Genomic DNA, 23,774 nt, shown 5'->3' on the forward strand with positions numbered 1-23,774 from the left:
ATTTTATAATCATTAATTATTAATTTTTTTTTAAATCTTAATCTTAAGTTTCAAATAATAATCAATTTTCAAATCATACTCAATCTTCAAAATCTAAATGATAATTATTAAGGTTCAAATCATAATTAAAATTCAAAATCATTATCTACAAAATTATAATTTTCAAATCATAATTAAATTTTAAATTATTAATTATTAAAATTTCAATTTTCAAATTATAGTTAATTCAAAGTCTTATTCTTAATCGTAATTAATTTAAAGGGGTTCAAAAATCTTAATCATCATAATTAAATTTTCCAATTATTAATTCCAAATCATATAATTTAAAAATCTTAATTAATTTTCAAATCATATAATAATTAATTTTCCAAATTATATTCAGAATCTTAATGACAATTAAATTTTTTTTTAAAAAAAATCTTAATTAATTTTCAAATCATATCATAATTAAAAATTATATTTTCAAATGACAATTAGTTTTTAAAATCTTAATTAATTTTCAAATCATATCATAATTAAAAATTACATTTTCAAATGACAATTAATTTTTAAAAATATTAATTAATTTTCAAATCATATCATAATTAAAAATTATATTTTCAAAGTCTAAATGACAATTAATTTTTAAAAAATCTTAATTAATTTTCAAATCATATCATAATTAAAAATTATATTTTTAAAGTCTCAATGACAATTAATTTTTAAATAATCTTAATTCTCAAATCATATTATGATTACAAACTCAATTAATTTTTAATATATTTTCAAAATCTTCAAAATTTTAAATGTTTACTTATTTGAAATTCAAACTCAAACTTATCTTAAATATCATTTTAATATTAATAAAATTAAAATAAAGACAACTTCGTCTCACACTCACTTATAAACTGAACATGCTTGATAATCTAGAATGGGTGAGATGAAAAATTAGGGAAATAATAACTTCTATTCTTGTTTAAATACATGCTTGGACTCTAGGATCCTCAAAATTTTTAAGGCATTAATCAAGGGGGAATGAAGGGAGTCAAGTTTTTTTATTAAGTTAAAGTTTTTTAAGGAATTCAATCATTTTTAAATAAACATCAAATACTTCATTAAGTTCAAATATTTTGTATCTAGAAAAATAAGTTTTTGAAAATTTTTTTACTAAGTTTCAATGTACTTAACCAAGTTTTTCTTAACAATTTTTTCAAAAGCTAAGTACTCGATAAAGTTATTTTAAAAATATTGTTCAAAAAAGAAATCATTTTCTTAGCTAAATATTTTTAGAAGAAAATATTTTTAAAGGCTAAATATTTTTCAAGCTAAGCACTTAACTATGCTTTTATGAAAAATCTCTTTAAGCTAAGTACTTAACTAAGTTTTTATGAAAATTCATTCTAATCCAAATACTTAATTGAGCTTTTATCAACATTTTTTATCAAGTTTTTATAATTTTTTAAGGATTTATCAAAGCCTTTTAAATCTAAGTTCTTAATCAACTTCTTTTGAAAGCTAAGTACTTAACTATGTTTTTGTGAAAAACCTCTTTAAGCTAAATACTTAATCAAGTTTTTTAACTAAACTTAGTTAGATTATTTTCTAAAACTTAGCTATTTGGCAAGGTATTTTCTCAACGCAATCAATTTAAAGCTGAAAATTTAGCTAAGGTTGTTTTTCGAAAAAGATATAAAAGTTTCTAAGTTTTTGTTGAAAAAATTATTATTTTTCAAAATATTTCTAAATTAGCTAAGTATTTTCAAAGCCAAATTTTACTAAGTGCTACTATTCAGGAGGAGCTTAGAATGACATAGGATATTTTTTATCTCCACCTATTCTTTTTTATTTATGTCAAAGGGGGAGAGAAAAGTCAAAGTTAAGTAAATGAAGAAATTAAGTAAATTAAGAATTTAAACATAAGGAGGAGCATAAATTTTACAAATTTTTACATCAATGTTCATTGTCATATTCTTTTACTTAACTTTGAACCGTGTTCCCATAATAAAAAAGGAGGTGATTGTTGGTGCTGGAAATATCCGATGATCGAATCTGTGTTTTGATTATATCAAAGGGTTCAAAGTTAAGTTAGTTTGTTATCTGATATGTTAAATGAGCTTTGCAGGAAAGACCTAAGTGTACTTAGGCAAAAGTTCTAACTGCGGTTAGGCAGGTGGAAACCCTTAGGAGGTGGTAACCCTAGGTCCTAGGGGGTGATAACCCTAGCTAAAGAAAAGTGCTAGCTGCGGTTAGGCAAAGGGAAAACCCTAGGGGGCAGTAACCCTGGGCCCTAGGGGGAGGTAACCCTAGGTGGGAAGTCTTAGCGGGTCGAAGCTTCGGGCAAAAATCCTAAGGGGCGGTAACCCTAGGTGGAAATCCTGGTGTCGTGAACCAGGTGGAAGATTGGACGGGTCGTGGAGCGGACGTCCAGCATGAAGACAGGAGGAATCGGACGTTGAGCAAAAGTCCAGTCGGTCTGGAGGACCGAACTGACAAAAGGTAACTTCTCCTATGAGGAGTGAGTGAGGACGCGTTCCTCGGAAGAGGAAATAGTAGACGTCGGTTCGACCTAAGGTTTCCGGTCAGAAATCCGAAGTCAGAACCGGATAGTCCGGTGACTGCCAGATATTCTTGTTTATGTTATTATTTATGTGCTAATTTTGTTTTGCAGGATATATTGTTATTTTGTGGACTAACTTATCTTACAGGGACAAAAGAGCACTTTTGGCCTCGGATAAACAATACTCGAGGCACCCTCATGGAGCTTGGAGGCGCTTTGGGTGCAAAGGAGAAGAAGCGCGTGGCAAGGCTGGAGGCGCCCTCATGGAGGCTTGAGGCACCTCGGACAACCTTGGAGGCGCTTTCAAGGCTTATGGAGGCGCCTTCAAGAGGATCAACGAGACTTCTTCTGCGCTTATCCGCGCGACTGACTCGGCTGCGCTGGAGGCACCCTCAAGGGGCTTTGAGGCTCCTCCAACAGCCATTATAAGGGCTCCATACATCAGATTCCAAGTGATTCATCCTTCGTGTGCTGCTCAAGAAATGACTCGGCTAAGTTACGACAAGTCTCCGACAACCCGAAGCTTCGAGATCTTCAATTCTTGTTGTCGGTATAGATTTTTTTAATACTGTTAAATTGTAATACTCTTGTAACCTTTTGCGCATAATAGTTGTTACCCAAAGTAAATGCTCAATGAGCGTGGGCCTTGGAGTAGGAGTCGTCATAGGCTCCAAACCAAGTAAAGCTTGGAGTCTTCTGTGTGTTTTGTGTGTTTGGTTTAATTTCCGCTGTGCATTTACTCATTACATTTTTTATTACATTAAGTGAAAGCCACGAGCGCTATTCGTCCTCCCTCTAGCGCTTCTCGATCCAACATTTATGAGATAGCAAATACAATATTAAATTTACTCTATGGATTAAAATATAATTTGTTAGTGGTACTTTCAAATATAACTCAACTTTAATTGGTTGCACAATATGTCTTCCTTTGGGCCGACCTATTGTGCGCATAATATGATGCTTTGTATGAGTTATATTCTGGTTTATAGCTCATAACAATCTTAATCAGTCACACAATATGCATTCCTTTGGGCTGACATATTTTGTGCATGATTTGAATAAAATAATTTTTTTTTGTTTCATAATTGCAAGTTATCTAGTGCATATATCTGACATAAAAGTAACCTTCTTTTGGGTCGATTACTCTTAACATAGATATACATATGTCTTTCAACACAAAATACACTAAACCTACCTAAGATGTCTTTCTTTGGATGGAAACATAAGGTCAACTTAGCAATACATTGTATAGGTAGACTTAAGAAAATATTAAGAACTTTAACTGAACAGATAATCACTTAATCAACTCTAAATTAAACTTATTAATCAATTGATACCATATGATAATTGATTGGTATGATTCAATCAATTATCTCAATTGATCTAAAATTCTACTTTATACGACTACATGATAAAAAAGCTAAAGCTTTATTCCAATTCTATAATTTAATCATTATTTAATTTCAATTAATCCGATGAAATAATGTTCAATTTCATTTATTATCATGCATGTTTATTAAAACATTATTAATGCCTTTTAATAACATTTTCATTGTTTAAATGGTTTTAATCGATTCATGCCATGAATTAATCGATTCACAGCATTGCACTTAATCGATAAATCCAATAATCGATTCACATGCGTGCATTGCACTATTTCAAGTAAAAATACTCTTTTAATAGATTAAAAAGCAACCTTAATTGATTAAAACAATCTTAATCAATTAGCCTATAATCTTTTAATCGATTAGAAACCAAATTCTAATCGATCTGTAGCGACATTACGGCTGTTAATCAATTTGAAAAAAAATCTTAATCGATTGGTTTTATTAATTGGTTGGGTTGATCGATTTCAATCTATTTTATCATGATTTACTTTTGTTAATCGATCGATTGGATACTATTCCTAATCAATTAAAGGTATCAATCGATTAAGTTAATTGATTCCAATCAATTTTATCATGATTTTTGAGCTATTAATTGATTGTGTCAATTGACTGGTAGCACTAAATCGATTGACCTCATCGATTAAAAAATGATCTCGTATTCGATTCGTCGTTCCAATCGATTACCAAATTAATATAATTGATTAGGACCAACTGATCGATTAAATCAACTGATTCTGAATGATTTTATTTGCAATTTTAGACTTGGTAATTTATTGCTTGACCAAGGCAATCAATTACACCATCATGATTTGACTTAAAATTAGATCAAACACTACAGTTTTTGATGAAGAAGCGGTGGCTTGCTTGCTGTTCTTCGTGTTCTTCAAGAAAACACAAAAAACTTGAAAACCTAAGCCTTTCCTAGGTTTTCTCTTATAGTAATTCGACGATTAAATTGCTAGAAAAAAAATCAATGAAAACCCCTAACTTTAAACCATGAAATTTGAAGAAACAAAATCGTGACTCTGATACTAATTGTTAGGACTTGAATTTTCTCTTAATCACATGAATTCTATGAACGAAATAAGAATTCTAATTGAGAAAACACAAGACATGATATAGTTTCATAGAAAGCATGACATTATATATACGCATAAATAAAAATGACAATGAATCTGATTGAAGAGTCATTCTCCTTGTCTTTTAGCGTGGTCTAGAAGATCCTGAGGAAGAAGAAGAGGTGGAAGCAAATAGAGAAGATCTTCCAAGGGACATAGGGGTGATGGCACCGAAAAATTTCTTGTCAATGGAGAACAAAAAACTAGGTCAAGATATAATCCCCTAAACCCTTGGGGACCTCTCCTTGTATAAGCAACAAATTCGTTATCAATCCATAGATGATAACAGATCGGACTACAAGGTTCTATACATTTAACATACATATAATAACCCGAAATCCAATAAACTTAAATTGGATCACTTTAATGGATTTGATTTGTATTTATATACATAACTTATAATTAAGCCCACTAATTAGAAATAATAATAACTAACTATGTGTGATCAAGAAGTACGTAGTTATGAATTAGAAGGGAGAATTCATGGTAAAATTAGTATCAGTTAGCTTGTGTCTATTAATTCGAGGGGGAAGCAATGTGTTTTAGGTTCGGGAAATCTGAAAATCATAACTAGATAGTCTGGAGATTGTCAAATATTTTATTTCCATATTATTTGTTATGCTAACTCTGTTTTATAAGATGTTTTTATGTATTTGGATTAACGCATTTTGTAGAAGTTGAAACACACAAATTGGTCTCGGGTGAATAGTACTCAAGGCACCTCGGATCTGGTTGGAGGTGCCTTGGACATGCTTGAAGGCGTCCTGGGTGGTGCGAAGGTAACCTTGCGTGGATAAACCTTGGGATAAGGTTTTCACTGCGGTGAGGCACCCTAGAGCGCATGGAAGGCGCCTTGAAGTGTATGGAAGGTGCCTTGGAGTGTCTTGAAGGCGCCTTTAGTAGGATAAATTTTGCACAATGTGGTGATTATCGTGACCGAGGCTTTGGGGATAAAAATCTCAACTGGAGGTGCCTGGGACGGTGTTGGAGGCGCCTTTAACAGCTTATAAAAAAAGTCCTCGAGCAACACTCAACATATAACTTCAATTCACGATCTTTCTCTTGCACCCTGCTCCAAAGACAATTCTACAAATGCTTCGACAATCGAAAGCTCGTCACTTCAACTCTTTAGTCGTCGGTATAATTTTCATTTATAGCACTTGAACTATTATTTCATTGTACTTATTTTTGTATTTGTAATTCTCTGAAATGTTAGTGAATTGCCGACCGAAAGTGATTGTCAATTGTGGACCTTGGAGTAAGAGTTGTCATAGCCTCCGAACTAAGTAAAACAAAAATTGTTAGCTTGACTTTTTGTTTGACATTAGATTTAAATAGACTCAAACAAAAAATAAAGAAAAAAATTGATGAATAAGATACCACAGAATCTATTCGACTAGATCGATTTTATGGAAGTTTTCCATATGTCACTAGGGTAAATCCGGAAGTGCTCATAGCGGATGACCCTAGAAGCCTACCATCCTATGATTGCATAACTTATTTAGAAAAAAAAATCATATAAATATATCATAAATAGAGATCAAACTATAGATACCTAGATGACAACTTAACATTCTTCCATTACATGAATTCAAATAGACTCAATAAGGAAGTAATGATAAAATTATTATCATATAATGGTAAGGTCACGGATTCATGGAAACAAATTTTTATAAAATACGATAAAATTCTAGATCCCATATCTTCTGAGTGAACGCTGGCAGGAACTTCATCCAGAAGACTCCTTTTTTGTTTTATTTAAAATAGACTCGAATTGAGCTCCACTTAAAAATTCCATAGATAAACAGATGCATTGAACAAATCATCAAGATTTTTCTCATTACACACCCGTTTCCTCCTAGTACATCCGCATATTTCATTACACGCCTTTTTCTTTTCTCTTTCTTCGTCTCTTTCATCGAGAGGCTTATGCTTGAACCCTTATTTGTAAACTCTTAAAAACAGTAGAGTTTAAAACGAACCCAGGTTTGTATTATTCAAACTGATTTGATAAGGCAACTAATTAAGTCGAGTGTAAAATAAATTAAGTGTTGAAATGATTGTTTAATCTTAACTTGATTTCCTTTTATTGAACTTGAGTTTTGTTTAAGATTGATTTAAATTTGGTTTATTTAGTTGTTTGAAGCTCTCAATTTGAATTTGTTTAATTGTTTAAAACATATATATTTTTAAACTTATTTAGTTGGTTAGTAAATTTGATAGGAAAAGTTTTTATTTATTTATTTTGAGAACTTGTTTATCTATTTATAAATTTGGTAAGAGTTTTGTTAATGAATATAGTTCACTAATTTTGGGTGTAGATATTGTTAGTAAATATTGTTTACGATCTGTTCATAATTTTTATTCATTATAGCAAAAAATGATTACGTTCTTTTCAGATACCCTTCATAATCCGTCTCTATGTTATATGAAGAGAAGTAAATCACGCAGTCAATTTATAGTTGATCGCCAAATGGTTAGCGGGGTAAAAAGAGTTTTTTTTTTCCAGAGAACATACATATGTTGAGAATTGATCTCTTTTCTATTATAATAAATCTGTCACTTTCTAATCAACTGGACACCCTCACAGGGACCATGATATTTTCAAACTTATTATATATGTTAAAACTTATTCATTTGATTTAATAAGTTGTTTAAAATTATTTGTTTAGTTAATCTTATGTATATTAAATGATTGTAAATAAATTTTTACCAAATCAAATATCAAAGTTACTCAGAAACTTTTAGATGCTCTATGTGGAGATTGAAATCAATCATATAAACAAATAGTAACATAAGTATCTTGATCAATATATTGAAACTTTATTTGGACTTTATAGAGTATTTAGCGTTGCTACTTTAAAAAAAAACTGAGGAAGATGTCCCTTATCGTTTGTGAGCAAAGTGACCGTCTAATTTAATATGCTTAGTGGGATTATGAAATGGTAGATTATTTATAATTTTGATATCAATTTCATTATCAAAAAGTAAGGACGTGAGTTTACAGTGCAAATGGTAGTCACCTTAATCACATGAGAAAAAGATTCATCATAGTATGCACCATATTTTTGTTTGTAGCTTTGTGCTTATAGTGGGCTTTATATCAATCCAAGGATACATCCCGTTAAAAGCCCAAGAGGAGTCAATATGAACTAAAATTCTAAAAAAACAAATGCCCAAGAGAGGGTTCAATATGAATTAAAATTCTAAGATTGCTAGATGAAGAATCTCTTAGTATTTAAGTATTTGAAGAACCCTTATTTTTAGATGGGATGTGAGATTTTTTAATTTCTTAGATGCTTTAAATCATCCTTCCCCAATTATCTTTAAGCCCATCTATTTATTATATCTCTAATCTATCAAATATAATTCATTTAAATTGCAGTGCCAACTCAACTACAATTACTCAAATATTTCGAATCATGAGTTCTACGAGTTTCATATCCACTTTGTAAACCTAAAAATTTTAATAAATGCAAGAAAATAATTTAACTGAATCAGACCTTCTCAAATCAATAGTTTTCATTCAATTAATTTTTATTCTTTAAAAATAACAACATGGTAATTTTAAGTAATTAAGCATAAAAGTGCAACACATAACAAAGAACAAGTTGCGAGGTCAAAAGGGGAACATTTTGCAATCCAAATTATCATAGAATGAAAAACCAAATAATAGCACCTATCAACTCACATTGGTAGTAGTCCAAACAGTTTACTCAGAAGGATTTAAATATCTTTCATATTATTTTGTAAGTAATGTTTATTTTTTTTTTGTATTTAAGGTATTTTTTTATATATTTTTCATCTTTTGATTTTTTAGATTTTGAGTCCATTAGAGATTTTATAATTGTGACATGGTTAAAAGAGTTTTTTTTTTGGATTTCTTTCCTTTCTTGATATATTAAAATTTTGGGTATATATATAACTCTTGTTAGTAGATGTTTAACATGAAGTTTTTTTATTTAATAATATTTTCACACTCGGTAGTACGATTTATTTTTCTATTTCTTAATATTCTTCTTTTAATGAACAAGTTGTAGAAGATTATTTTCGGTATTCATGTGTGAATCAATAAATTCAATAGTCTGATGATAATCACTATCTCATCAGCGTCAGTTAGTATCAAAGCTCTAGATCTCATAGATAGTTGTTGTGGTTGTGATTATGGTCACAACAAATAGATTCCAACTAGGGGAGAAATCAGGATTTTTTTGGGGGGTCATCAGTTTTTTAGATGAAAAAATTAATGTATCATATTATATAACATGTCTTTTATATCATAATGATAATATTTCAACAAAATATAAAGACAAATGATTTTAAAAAAATAAAAATAGATTAAAAGAGTATAAAGAGAATAATCATACAAGGCACCATAAATACAATCAATCAAGTTCATTGATATTATGTTTTACTCTATAAGACTTCTCATCAAACTCATTTATTATGGATTCGATATCCAATCTATTTAGAAAATATTTGGGATTTTAGAATTTGGGTTAAATTTGAAGTCTTGGGTATGGAGAAGAGGACATACTGGGCTAGTTAGAAAATTTATAACGAACTTGGGTATTTGGACTAGGTAGTATACCCCTATAAGGAGGGTGCTAGCCTGCACTTTAAGCTAGCCCGGGCTAAAGCCCAAGCTAGCCCCCTCCTATGTGTCGCCTCTGGTTCTAACTAAGGAATCCTCACATTGTGATCTTAATATCCAAGACGAGATACTTGAAGATCTATAAAGATAAGTCATGGAGTTATCCCAACGTCTAGCGACGCAAGATTTTGAAGATCGTGAGATATATGGTTGAGGTCGTGATAGACAGGTTTCAGCTAAGAAAGCTTCTCATTGTGATCGTAGTGCCCGAGATCTTAAAGGTCGTAAGTTCTTTTATTTCAATTTGGATAAAAATTTTCTTGAGAAAGATAAGAACGACAAGATCAAAATATTCAGTAAACCTATTTATGATGATGCTGAAAAAGAATTTTTTTTGGATTAATAATATTTTCGGTAGTGTTGTTTATTTTTCTATTTTTTGATATTTCTCTTTAAATTAACAAGTAGTAGAAGATTATTTTTGTATTCATGTGCAAATCAACAGGATCAATGTAACCCAATAGGATCAACAGGCTATCTCGTCCGACGACAGTTGGTACACACAAAGATCTATTAGTTTCTTTGGTTTCTTTGAAATCTTGTCAAGATTGGACATGTGTGGTAGCCTTTGAAAAGTTTCTCTATCGACTGGCGAAGGTTTGAAGCATTCGCCAGTGCCAGAGGATGCTGCATTGTTCCTAATGTCTGTTACTTCAAATGACGTCGTTGCCTTCAAGCGGGCAGTGTGGGAAGGATGACCACTCGATGCCTTCGCTCGTTGGTACGTTCTTTCTCCACGTCGAGGTATGGGAAACTAGTAGCTTATGCCACTCATGATTGCGGCCCCCTGTGGTAGCATTGCCATCATCAACTACATCCTCGCTACATGTCCTGTTGAGACTACTTGGAGCACTGCCTCCAACGACACCATTGCTCTCTACTATGCCACTATTGTTGGCTCAGAATCGGTGAGTAGAAGTAGGATGCAGCGAACAAAAATAAAACAACGAAAGAAGAAGTTGCCTCACTTCTGTTCTCAAAAGAAACACATAGCACTAAAAAAAAACGCACAGTGAAAAACGTAAGAAAATCTTTTTTGTTATGGAATACCAATTACAGCTTCGAGGGCCTCTTTAAATACACCACAAAACAAGACTTATTCCACTACTTATCCCATTAAAATAGGAATTAAAATAGGAAGACTAATTCAATGTTTATCCCATAGGAAAGGCTAAGATAGAAGAGATTAACGTGGCTAACTTAATTATGTCGAGGATTAAATTCTCACATTACCCCTCCTAATCCTGACATGACTCTAAGTCTCGGATGCCGAGTAGTTGTCGCATAGTAGCTAACTTCACTCCTGGCAATGCTTTAGTTAAAACATCCGCTCGCTGTTCTCTGGTATTAACGAACTCAACCACAATTTGTCCCTTCTCAACACATTCTCTGATAAAGTGAAACCTTGTGTCTATATGCTTGCTTCGACCATGGAATACCGGATTCTTCATGAGTGCTATAGCAGATTTGTTGTCAACAAACAAAGTTACCGGCTTTGGCTTTTCACCGGTTAATTCGCTAGTAAGACTCCTCAACCACAAAGCATGACATGTCGCAGTTGTGGCTGCCATGAATTCTGCCTCACAAGATGAAAGCGCCACTGTCTTCTGCTTCTGTGAATTCCAGGACACCAAGCTTTCATTAAAATAGAAATCCATTCCACTTGTGCTTTTCCTCCCATCGAGATCACCGGCTAAATCACTGTCCGAGTAGCCGAATATACTAATTTCCGGGGGTCCCTTTATGTAAGCAAGTCCAAAATGGATTGTACCTTTCAAATACCTGAGAATCTGTTTGACCACTTTGTGATGCATGGTTGTAGGCCTTTCCATGTATTTGCTCGCCATCCCGACAGGATATGACAAGTCTGGTCGTGTGTGTAGCAAATATCTCAGGCAACCAATGACGCATCTGTACTCTGTGACATCAACTGGAGTCCCTTCCAAGTCTTTATGCAGTTGTGTCTTGGGTTCCATCGGATGTTTTGTGGCATTACAATCTGCCATCTTGAATTGAGACAGAATTTTCTTAGCATAAGTTGATTGTCTAAGTAAAATTCGGCTCTTCTGTTGTTCCACTTCAATCCCTAAGTAGTAGGAGAGAAGACCCAAATCACTCATCTCAAATTCTGTCATCATTTGTTGCTTAAACTTGTTGATTCTTCCTGTGTTACTTCCTGTCACAATGAGATCGTCGACATACACTCCAACAAGTATACTTGCTTCTCCTTCACCTCTTGTATATACTGCATGTTCTTGAATACATTTTTTGAAGCCGAGCTCTACCAGACTCCTGTTCAGCCGCATGTTCCAAGCTCGTGGAGCTTGCCGCATGTTCCAAGCTCGTGGAGCCTGCCGCAGTCCATAGAGGACCTTGAATAACCTGTACACCTTATGTTTCTGATTTTGTACCTCAAACCCTTCCGGTTGAGAGACGTATATTTCTTCTTCTAACTCTCCGTTAAGGAATGCTGACTTCACATCTAGATGGTGTACCTCCCAGCTTCGATTCCCTACAAGTGCAAGAATGACTCGAATAGTATCAAGTCTAGCGACCGGTGCAAATACCTCTTCAAAGTCGATGCCTTGTCTTTGTACATAGCCTTTAGCAACTAATCTTGCTTTATGCTTAACAACTTTCCCAGCTGAATCTTTCTTCAGTTTATACACCCACTTTAGGCCAATATGTTTGTGGCATAATGGGAGCTCAGTTAGGGTCCAGGTCTTGTTCATCTCAATAGTTTCCAGTTCTTCCTTCATTGCTTCGTACCAGCAAGCCTCGGTTGCAGCCTCTTGATAACAGGTTGGCTCTTTAGACATCATCAGCATTACCTCATTCTCTTCTTCATCAATACCAACCACTTCCTCAATGTTGGCATAGATATCGGCAATGGATCTAAACCGAACTGGCCCTTCATAAGAGTCAGGTGAGATAGTTGTATGGGTGCTCGATGATGATGTAGATGGACTTGATGCTCTTGTCGATGATGATGTAGATGGACTTGATGCTCTTGTCATGGGTACCACGGCTGTTGCCGGTGGTGCGACATCTTCTGTTCCTGTCTCAATGTCTGCTACAACAATCACCTCGTCGGTGTCGAGTACATCCTCCACCATAAACTCCGGTAAGTTTTCTTTATGGTTAGCACCTGCAGTCCATGTCCATTCACTATCTTCTTGAAATACTACATCTCTACTTACTTGTAGCTTGCCATGCCTTGGATCAAATAGACGATGAGCTTTGCAGCCTTCCTCGACACCCAAGTATACCATAGGTGAACTCCTGTCGTCAAGTTTCTTCAGGTGAGGGGTTGTATTTTTCACGTATGCAACACAACCGAACACTCTCAAGTGGGCGAGATGTGGCTTTCTCCCCATCCAGGTTTCAAATGGGGTACGGTCTCCTAGTGCCTTAGTTGGGAGACGATTTAGCAGATAGACAGCATGCCTAACTGCCTCTCCCCAGAACCTTGCCGGCATATGTGTACCCTTGAGGAGAGATCTTGCCATGGCCATCACAGTGCGGTTACGGCGCTCCACAACGCCATTCTGTTGGGGTGTGTAGGGAGCCGTAAGGTGCCGCTCGATTCCTTCATTTTCACAGAATCGAGTGAACTCTGTGGATAGAAACTCACCGCCACGGTCTGTCCGAAGTGTTTTGATCTTGTACTCAGTCGTGTTCTCCGTCACGGACTTGAATTTCTTGAATGCTTGGAATACATCTTTCTTTGCTGCCAATACAAATACCCACATCCATCTTGTACAATCATCAACAATCAACAGGAAATATTTGTTACCAGCCAGTGTACTTGGTGAAATTGGCCCGCAAATATCAGCATGGAGAAGTTCCAACGGCTTCGTCGCTCTAAAGTTAGCTTGGTGCGGGAATGGCGACCTTCCATGTTTAGCGACCACACATACCTCGCAAAGCTTGTTCGGCTGAGGCAATAGTGGCACATCAACCGCCAACTTCTTCTCCCCCAACAGCTTCAAGTCATGGAAATTGACATGTCCAAGCCTTGCATGCCATAACCAGGTCGGATCTTCTAGGCTTGCTAGGAGACAGATTTGCTTGAATGTCTTCAAGGTTATCTTGTACAAGCGATTTTGCGTTCGCTTTACCAGCATCAAGAGCTTCCCGCTTCTATCAATTATCTTCATGGCATCTCCTTCCATGTGCACCTCGTTCCCAGTTTCTGTCAATTGACCAAGACTTATGATATTACTACAAAGTCTCGGAATGTAGTATACCTCGTGGAGAGCCTTCTGATCGCCGTTCTTGCATTTGAACACCACCGTTCCCTTGCCCATGATCTCAATGGTTGATCCATCGCCAAACCTCACCCTCCCGGTGATGGTTTCATCCAGCTTTTGAAATTTCTCACGATGGCCAGTCATGTGGTTGCTGGCACCATTGTCAAGGTACCAGACGTCCTTATCTTCTTTCTTAATGCCTCGGTACATCTCCGGTAGCAACCTCTTTTCACTGAGTAGAATGGTATCCTGCCGCTCACGCCTAGCGTCAGACTCCTCGTGGGACACGGTCATCATCAGTGCCGGCTCTTCATCGGTGGCACAAGTGAGGTGAGCCTCATCATCACGCCGCTTATTGTAGCATTCGGACGCATAATGCCCCATTTTCTCGCAATTGAAACATTTTATATGTCTCTTGTCTCGAGTGCCACTGTTGTTGCCGCTAGTCCCTCCTGCACTGTCTTGGCGTTGCGTACCACGGCCACGACCGCGCCCTCGCCCACGTCCACGCCATTTGCCACGACTAGGGCTGCTGGACCCACGCCCCTTTCCTCCTGACGAAGTGTCCACATTGCTCCCCTTCTGTCGCATTTGCCATTCGGCATGAGTTAATAGGAGCTCACCTTCAGTGCCGTTGGTGTTGCTGCGTAGTCGTAGCGTTCGTTCTTCGTACGCCTTCAGTCGTCCTATAGCCTCCTCAAATGGTATAGACTCAAGGTCGTAGAATTGCTCAATACCAGCAACAATAGGAAAGAATTTATCAGGGACAGAATCGAGAAATTTTTTTACCAACGAGGAATCTTCAAGCGTGGCACCAAGGGTGGAGAACTTGCTGCTTAGGGCGCTGAGTTTACCAGCAAACTCATCAATCGTTTCGGTTTCTTTCATCCGGAGAGCATCAAACTCGCTCTTCAATGTTTGTACACGTGCCCTCTTCACCCGATCACTACCAAGATACCTCGTCTTGAGGCTGTCCCAGACTTCCTTCGCCGTCTTCTTTGTTGCGATCTGGAGAAGGATGTCTTCGGGGATACACTGCAGGATGTATGCACGTGCCTTTTTGTCCTTCTTTGCATCCACCTGGGCTCCTTCTGCTAGCTCCACCGCCTCCCAGACTCCCTGGGCATCAAGGATCGCCTCTGTCTTTATTGCCTACACAGTATAATTGTGAGGACTTAGCATCGGATAGGAAAATGACACTCCGCCGTTCTCCTTTACTGGGATGCTCGACATTTTATGAAATCGTAGATTCTTGGATGTCTTATACTACCAACGCTCTGATACCAAGTGTTGGCTCAGAATCGGTGAGTAGCAGCAGGATGCAGCGAAAAAAAATAAAACAACGAAAGAAGAAGTTGCCTCACTTCTGTTCTCAAAAGAAACACACAGCACTAAAAAAAAATGCACAGTGAAAAACGTAAGAAAATCTTTTCTGTTATGGAATACCAATTACAGCTTCGAGGGCCTCTTTAAATACACCACAAAACAAGACTTATTCCACTACTTATCCCATTAAAATAGGAATTAAAATAGGAAGACTAATTCAATGTTTATCCCATAGGAAAGGCTAAGATAGAAGAGATTAACGTGGCTAACTTAATTATGTCGAGGATTAAATTCTCACAACTATCAGCGACAGCGACTCCGCATCTTCTCTTGAGGACATCAATCTCCTGATCAGTGCCTCTGCTGACACTGTAATGCCCTTGATGCAAGCGGCAACGACCCTAGTGACATCATCGCTTGGTAATTTTTGAACAACATCATTAAATCGCTCGAAGTTGTCCTAAAGGCCCCATGTTGCCCTAGGGTCGCTGATAGGATCGACGGACACGGCTAGAGAGGGGGGGGTGTGAATAGCCGACCCCAAATTCGCGTTTCTTTCTACAAATCTAGTTAGCGCAGCGGAAATACAATAATAGAAACGAGAACGAGAAGATCAAACCTTAGACGCAGCGATGTAACGAGCTCGGAGATGAAACTCCTACTCCTCGGCGTGTCCTTAAGGTGGACGAAGCCTATCAATCCGTCGGTGGATGAAACCCCGGATAACCGGCTAATATGAACTCCTTCTGGGTGGAGAAACCTCACCACAAAGTCTTTGAAACAGCAAAACAGAGGAGTACAACAATAGAGGAAACAAACAAGAACAATAGAAATTGTAAACACACTTGCTTGCCTTCTCGTCCGAGTCCGTTGATGAAGCAGCAGCTTCACGGCTCCAGCAGCTAGAAGCAAACCGAGAGCTCAGCAAAGCTCAAATCACAGTAAGGAGGAAGAGCAAGAAGTATTCCTGTAGAGGCCCTCGATCTCGATATATAACCTACGAAGAAGAAAACACATAAACTAGCCGTTGTGTCGCAATGGCTAGGGCCTGGACCTGATCGGTCTAGGAGTGTTCTGATCGGTCTTGGGGACCGATCGGGCAGCTGGACCGATCGGGCTATGTCGATCGGTCGATCGGTCCGGGACCGATCGAGCTCGATCGGTCCAGGACCGATCAGCATCATGTCCCTTCCTTTTCTCCTGAACTTCTTGCCCGATCGTTGTTTCTGATCGGTGCACCGATCAGATAACACCGATGAGCTCTTAGTTATTCGATCGGTCACCGACCGATCCGGATACCAATGTATCCGGATTGATCCATCGATCCAGAGCTTGGTTTTTGCCTAAACCAAGTCCCAAGCCTTCCAAACCAACATCCGGTCAACCTTGACCTGTTGGTACATCATGCTTAGCATCCGGTCACTCCCTTGACCTGCTAAGACTCCCCACCAAGTGTCCGGTCAATCCCTTTGACCCACTTGGACTTTTCTCTTCGTGCCAAGTATCCGGTCACTCCCTTGACCTTCTTGACCTTCACAACACCAGATGCCCGATCAGTCTTGATCCATCTGGATTTTTCCTTGCCCGGCTTCACTCACAGGACTTCTCAACTGCCTGGCTTTACTCACCAGGACTTTCACCAACTGCCTGGCTTCACTCACCAGGACTTATCCGTCTGCCTGGCTTCACTCACCAGGAGTTTCCACATCCGGTCCAGAGAACGAGCTACCGAGCCCTCTCTGATCACAGTTTGGGAAACAAGCTACCGAGCCCTCTCCGACTTCCATCCGGCCCAGAGAACGAGCTCCCGAGCCTTCTCTGACCACAGTCTGGAGAACGAGCTACCGAGCCCTCTCCGACTTCCATCCGGTCTAGAGAACGAGCTCCCGAGCCCTCTCTGACCACAGTCCGGAGAACGAGCTACTGAGCCCTCTCCGACTTCCCATGTGCCAAGCTTCCATACTTGGACTTCTCCGTGCCAAGTCTCCATACTTGGACTTTTCCCTTGCCAAGCTCCCTGCTTGGACTTTTCACCATGCCAAACTCCCTGCTTGGACTTTTCCCGTGCCAAGCTCCCTGCTTGGACTTTTCCGAGTCAGGTCAACTCACCTCGGGTCAACCAGGTCAACCTTGACCACGGGTTGCACCCACAATCTCCCATGCTTGTATCCTTGTAAAACATCAAGATACAACTTTTCTGTTCACGTCAAACATTGTCAAACATAACTCGTCAAACATCAAAACACAACTCGAGTCTGGTCAACCAGGTCAACCTTGACCTAAGGTTGCACCAACAATCTCCCCCTTTTTGATTTTTGACAAAACTCATAATCAAACTTAGGTTTTCTAATGTTTCTTCCTTGAACATTCTCCCCAAACCTACACTCTCCCCCTTTTTGACACACATCAAAAAGAGTGAATCAAGGTCAAGAGTTTCTTTCTAATGAAGGTCTCATACCTTTCATTGAAACCCTTAATTTCCCCCTTGATACTAAGGTCAACAATTAACTTAGTGATAATCCCATATCACTCAAGTCTTTAGGAGTAAAAACTCCTCCTAAAAGTCAACTCCCCTTGACTAATAGGTAAAATTCTCCCTAAAGGTCAACTCCCCCTTGACCATTGCACCAACAATGTCTTGGAGAGTTTCAAACCTTCAAAATACCAACTCCCGAGTTGAAATTTCAGACAACCAGTCGAATTTCAGCAATTTGGCACGCCCTGATCGGTCACCAGACCGATCAGGCTCCCTCTGGATCGGTCCAGTGACTGATCCACACAGACCTGGACCGATCAGGGAACCTCCTGATCGGTCCACGACCTCTGATTTCTGATTTCTGAATTTTTTCTTCTCCCGAAATTCAGAAACCTCTAGAAAATCACAGAAAATTTCAAAAATTGTAAAATTTTGAGGATACATTCCTTATAACATATACTATCAAGGAAAAATAGTTTTCTATGAAAATATCTTCCATTTTTCAATCTTGATACAAAGTTCAAAAGTCTTTGAAATAGCTCAAAGTTAACTCATCTTTGTATCACTTTGCTCAATGATGAGAGCTATCACTAGAAAAGCTTCATCAAGGTTTTTCAAATCAATTTTAAAATGATTTTAAACCCTTTAATTTGGGACCACAATCTTAGGGCTAAATGTACATGACTTGTACACAAGCTTTCCTTATGATCCCCAATTAGAATTAGGCTCATCTAGGTACAAGAACTATGCACCTTGATCCTAACTCACAATCCTAATATCTCACACACATCTAAGGTGTATCAAACACATCCAAGTCAATTTTGATGTGAGATATGGGTTTAGGTTAGCTTAATCTAAGTTCTCATGCATTTTTCTAATAACAATTTGATCTCCATATCAAATTATGTTTTAGTCCTTAAATCAATTTCATTGATCATTAATGCATAAGATGATGACATGGCATATAATTGTATCATAAATGGAAACATGTGCCAATGTCATGATGTCATGGCATAAAGTATGAAACTTAAATAAAGCATGACATTTAACTAACCTAAGTATTATCATGACATTTTAAATGATCATAAAATAAATATGATGTCATGACATGGCATATGGCAAACAATACATGGCAAATAATATATAAAGGTATAGAAAATACCTAATTCTAGCCTTAGTTGCCATTTTTATTAGTTTTGATCATTTTGCCATAGGTTCTATATTCCTAAGTGTAATAGACATAAAATCATATACCAAAGATTTTTAGATCACTATGTGCCAATTAGATGGACTCTAGAAAACTCCTCAAATGTGGTTGACACATCCTAATCACCTTAGGAATAACTTTTCATTTCATTTTCAAGGCTTGATTACACCTTGAAAATTCCTAAAGTGCCACCTTTTGCCATGATTAGGTTAACTACCTATTCAAGTAAGGTTGGCACACCCTAACTAATCTAGCGTGATGAAATCACGCTCCTAGGAACCCAATACCTATTGGAGCTCATTGGGTTCACTAAGTATTCACTAGGGATGACTTCCCTAGCAACCCTTCTAATGACCCTCCTAGGCTTTGAAGCCTTGGTTATTTGGGACTCATCAAGATCAACTCTAGGGGTGACTCCCCTTGTGACCTTGGTGATGGTCTTCCTTGCCCTAGATTTTGTTCCATAATCTAATGGAACATTGTGATAAGTGGGCTTGACCACTTGGGACTTAGGTTTGTGACCCAAATCTTTCATGTCCTTGGGCTTTGGTTTTTGCCCCTTAGACCCTATATTTGACTTTTCCAAAATTTTAAGGGTCTTTTCTAACATGTCAAGTCTTGACCTCAAGACTTGATTTTCCTTCTTTAATACCTCAAGACTTGATTTGTCATTTTTCTTTGATGCATTCCTAGGCATGTGTCTAGTTGATTTGGGATTCCTACCTAGGTTTTCCTTAGCCTTAGATGGGTTAATTCTAGGGTTGGCTTTCCTAGTGTTATCCTTATCTAGGCTCACATGTTTGGCACCTAAGCATGTGTATCGATTTCTAATGTTATCATGCTTACCATTATTAACAATAGCAATAAGGCTACTAGCATGTGTCTTATTATTATTGTAATAATGTGCCTTAGAGATTACCTTAGGGTTTGCCTTAGCTCCCCCTATCGATGTGCTCGTCTTCTTGTCCTTGTGAGGTTGCCTCCCCCTCGGACATTGGCTCCGATGATGTCCTCTTCGCTTGCATTGGAAGCACACCACGTGCTCCTTGCTCTTGCGTATCGGGACTCCGGCTTCCTTGATCTTTGGCGCCGGTGGAGTCTTCCTAACCCTCTTTGGACATTTACTCTTGTAATGTCCAAGTTCCCTACACTCAAAGCATAATATATGCAATTTACTAGAACTTAAATTGCTTGAGTTACCTAGGGTTGAGGTGGGATGTAAGCTCTCTCATTCATCCCTTCCGGAGGTAGAAGTTTCTTCTCCTTGCTCCGAACTTGAAGAGGAACTCTCCTTCTCTTCTTCTTTAGATGTTGAGTAGCCCTCAACTTCTAAATTCATCCCTCCATGATGTGAACTCCTTGGCTCACTTGACTCCTCTTCATGACTTGAAGTGGAGTTCCCCTCATGGAACTTAGCCAAGTTGTTCCACAACTCCTTGGCATTGTTGTATCCACCTATCTTACATAGAATGTCATTAGGTAATGAGAATTCAAATACTTTCATTACCTCATCGTTGATTGTGGAATGGTGGATTTGTTCCCTTGTCCACTTCTTCTTCTCGAGTGGTTTTCCTTCCTTATCCATTGGAGGCTTGAAACCTAATTGAACACAACTCCAATTTTCAAGGTTAGTCATAAGAAAATACCTCATTCTTACCTTCCAATACGCGAAGTCGTCGCGGTCATAGAAAGGTGGAATGGTGATGTCTTCTCCGAGTTGATCCATCTCTAGCTTGTGCTCCCTCGGGTGTTAATCCGGCAAAGAGCGACCTTGCTCTGATACCACTTGATAGGATCGACGGACATGGCTAGAGAGGGGGGGTGTGAATAGCCGACCCCAAATTCGCGTTTCTTTCTACAAATCTAGTTAGCGCAGCGGAAATACAATAATAGAAACGAGAACGAGAAGATCAAACCTTAGACGCAGCGATGTAACGAGGTTCGGAGATGAAACTCCTACTCCTCGGCGTGTCCTTAAGGTGGACGAAGCCTATCAATCCATCGATGGATGAAACCCCGGATAACCGGCTAATATGAACTCCTTCTGGGTGGAGAAACCTCACCACAAAGTCTTTGAAACAGCAAAACAGAGGAGTACAACAATAGAGGAAACAAACAAGAACAATAGAAATTGTAAACACACTTGCTTGCCTTCTCGTCCGAGTCCGTTGATGAAGCAGCAGCTTCACGGCTCCAGCAGCTAGAAAACCAGCACGAAGCTCACACGAAGCTTCAGCAAACTGAGAGCTCAGCAAAGCTCAAATCGCAGTAAGGAGGAAGAGCAAGAAGTGTTCCTGTAGAGGCCCTCGATCTCGATATATAACCTGCGAAGAAGAAGACACATAAACTAGCCGTTGTGTCGCAACGGCTAGGGCCTGGACCGATCAGGCACACTCCTGATCGGTCCAGGAGTGTTCTGATCGGTCTTGGGGACCGATCAGGCTAAGCCTGGACCGATCAGGCTATGTCCTGATCGGTCCAGGAAGACCCTGATCGGTCCTGGGGACCGATCAGAGCTTCCTCTGATCGGTCCAGGGACCGATCAGCATGCATGTCCCTTCCTTTTTCTCCCGAACTTCTTGCCTTCTGATCGTTGTTTCCTGATCGGTCTGCAGACCGATCAGATACCACTCAGTAGGCTACTGTTTGGTTACTAATCAGTCACCAGACCGATCCAGATACCCAATGTATCATTGGATTGATCCACTGATCGATCCAGAGCTTGGTTGTAACGCCCCGGCCCGGGCGGGCCCCACCCGGACCGAACCAGGAACAACACCATAATTACCTATTGGTTTGATGACTAGCTCCACAGACCACCGGAGGTCCTTTCAGCGTGCTTTGTCCTCACTCGCACGCACCCTGGAAAACTTCCCAGGAGGTCACCCATCCTCAGATTTCTCCAAGACAAGCACGCTTAACTTTGGAGTTCTTAAGTTTGGGCTTCCGAAAAGGAAGGTGCACCTTGGTGATATGGATAGTATCATCTAACCTTTTAAGTCAATTTAACCAGAATCTCAGAACCGGGGTATTACAATCACCCCCACTTAAAGACACAACGTCCTCGTTGTGTAACCACAAATCACACCACAAACAAATCCCAAAATCTCCCTCGCTAGGTGGTGCCCTGGGTGCTCCTACCACAGGCGCACTCACGGTCGCAAGGTCGCTCTGATACCATCTGTAACGCCCCGGCCCGGGCGGGCCCCACCCGGACCGAACCAGGAACAACACCATAATTACTTCTTGGTTTGATGACTAGCTCCACAGACCACCGGAGGTCCTTTCAGCGTGCTTTGTCCTCACTCGCACGCACCCTGGAAATCTTCCCAGGAGGTCACCCATCCTCAGATTTCTCCAAGACAAGCACGCTTAACTTTGGAGTTCTTAAGTTTGGGCTTCCGAAAAGGAAGGTGCACCTTGGTGATATGGATAGTATCATCTAACCTTTTAAGTCATATTTAACCAGAATCTCAGAACCGGGGTATTACATTGGTTTTTGCCCAAACCATGTCCCAAGCCTTCCAAACCAACATCCGGTCAACCTTGACCTGTTGGTACATCATGCTTAGCATCCGGTCACTCCCTTGACCTACTAAGACTCCCCACCAAGTGTCCAGTCAATCCCTTTGACCCACTTGGACTTTTCTCTTCGTGCCAAGTATCCGGTCACTCCCTTGACCTTCTTGACCTTCACAACACCAGATGTCCGATCAGTCTTGATCCATCTGGATTTTTCCTTGCCCGGCTTCACTCACCAGGACTTCCCAACTGCCTGGCTTCACTCACCAGGACTTTCACCAACTGCCTGGCTTCACTCACCAGGACTTTCCCACTGCCTGGCTTCACTCACCAGGACTTATCCGTCTGCCTGGTTTCACTCACCAGGACTTTCCACATCCGGTCCAGAGAACGAGCTACCGAGCCCTCTCTGATCACAGTTTGGGAAACGAGCTACCGAGCCCTCTCCGACTTCCATCCGGCCTAGAGAACGAGCTCCCGAGCCCTCTCTGACCACAGTCCGGAGAACGAGCTACCGAGCCCTCTCCGACTTCCATCCGGTCCAGAGAACGAGCTCCCGAGCCCTCTCTGACCACAGTCCGGAGAACGAGCTACCGAGCCCTCTCCGACTTCCCATGTGCCAAGCTTCCATACTTGGACTTCTCCGTGCCAAGTCTCCATACTTGGACTTTTCCCGTGCCAAGCTCCCTGCTTGGACTTTTCACCATGCCAAACTCTCTGCTTGGACTTTTCCCATGCCAAGCTCCCTGCTTGGACTTTTCCCGTGCCAAGCTCCCTGCTTGGACTTTTCCCGTGCCAAGCTCCCTGCTTGGACTTTTCCGAGTCAGGTCAACTCACCTCGGGTCAACCAGGTCAACCTTGACCACGGGTTGCACCCACAATCTCCCAAGCTTGTATCCTTGTAAAACATCAAGATACAACTTTTCTGTTCACGTCAAACATTGTCAAACACAACTCGTCAAACATCAAAACACAACTCGAGTCAAGTCAACTCGAGTCTGGTCAACCAGGTCAACCTTGACCTAAGGTTGCACCAACAGTCGCATCGTAAAATAAGGAAGAGGAATCTAAACAAGGAGAGAAGAAGGAATATCTGTTGGATTTGATGCTCCCTGCATCAAGATCGAGATTTACAACACCAACGAGCTCCAGGTGGATAAACCTTGGGGATAAGGTTTTCACTGCGGTGAGGCGCCCTGGAGTGTATGGAAGGCGCCCTGAAGTTTATGGAAGGCGTCTTGGGGTGCCTTCAAGGCGCCTTTAGTGGGATAAATTTTGCAGAATGTGGTGATTA

Source organism: Zingiber officinale, chromosome 7A, assembly GCF_018446385.1.
Source record: "Zingiber officinale cultivar Zhangliang chromosome 7A, Zo_v1.1, whole genome shotgun sequence".
Taxonomy (NCBI): Eukaryota; Viridiplantae; Streptophyta; class Magnoliopsida; order Zingiberales; family Zingiberaceae; genus Zingiber; species Zingiber officinale.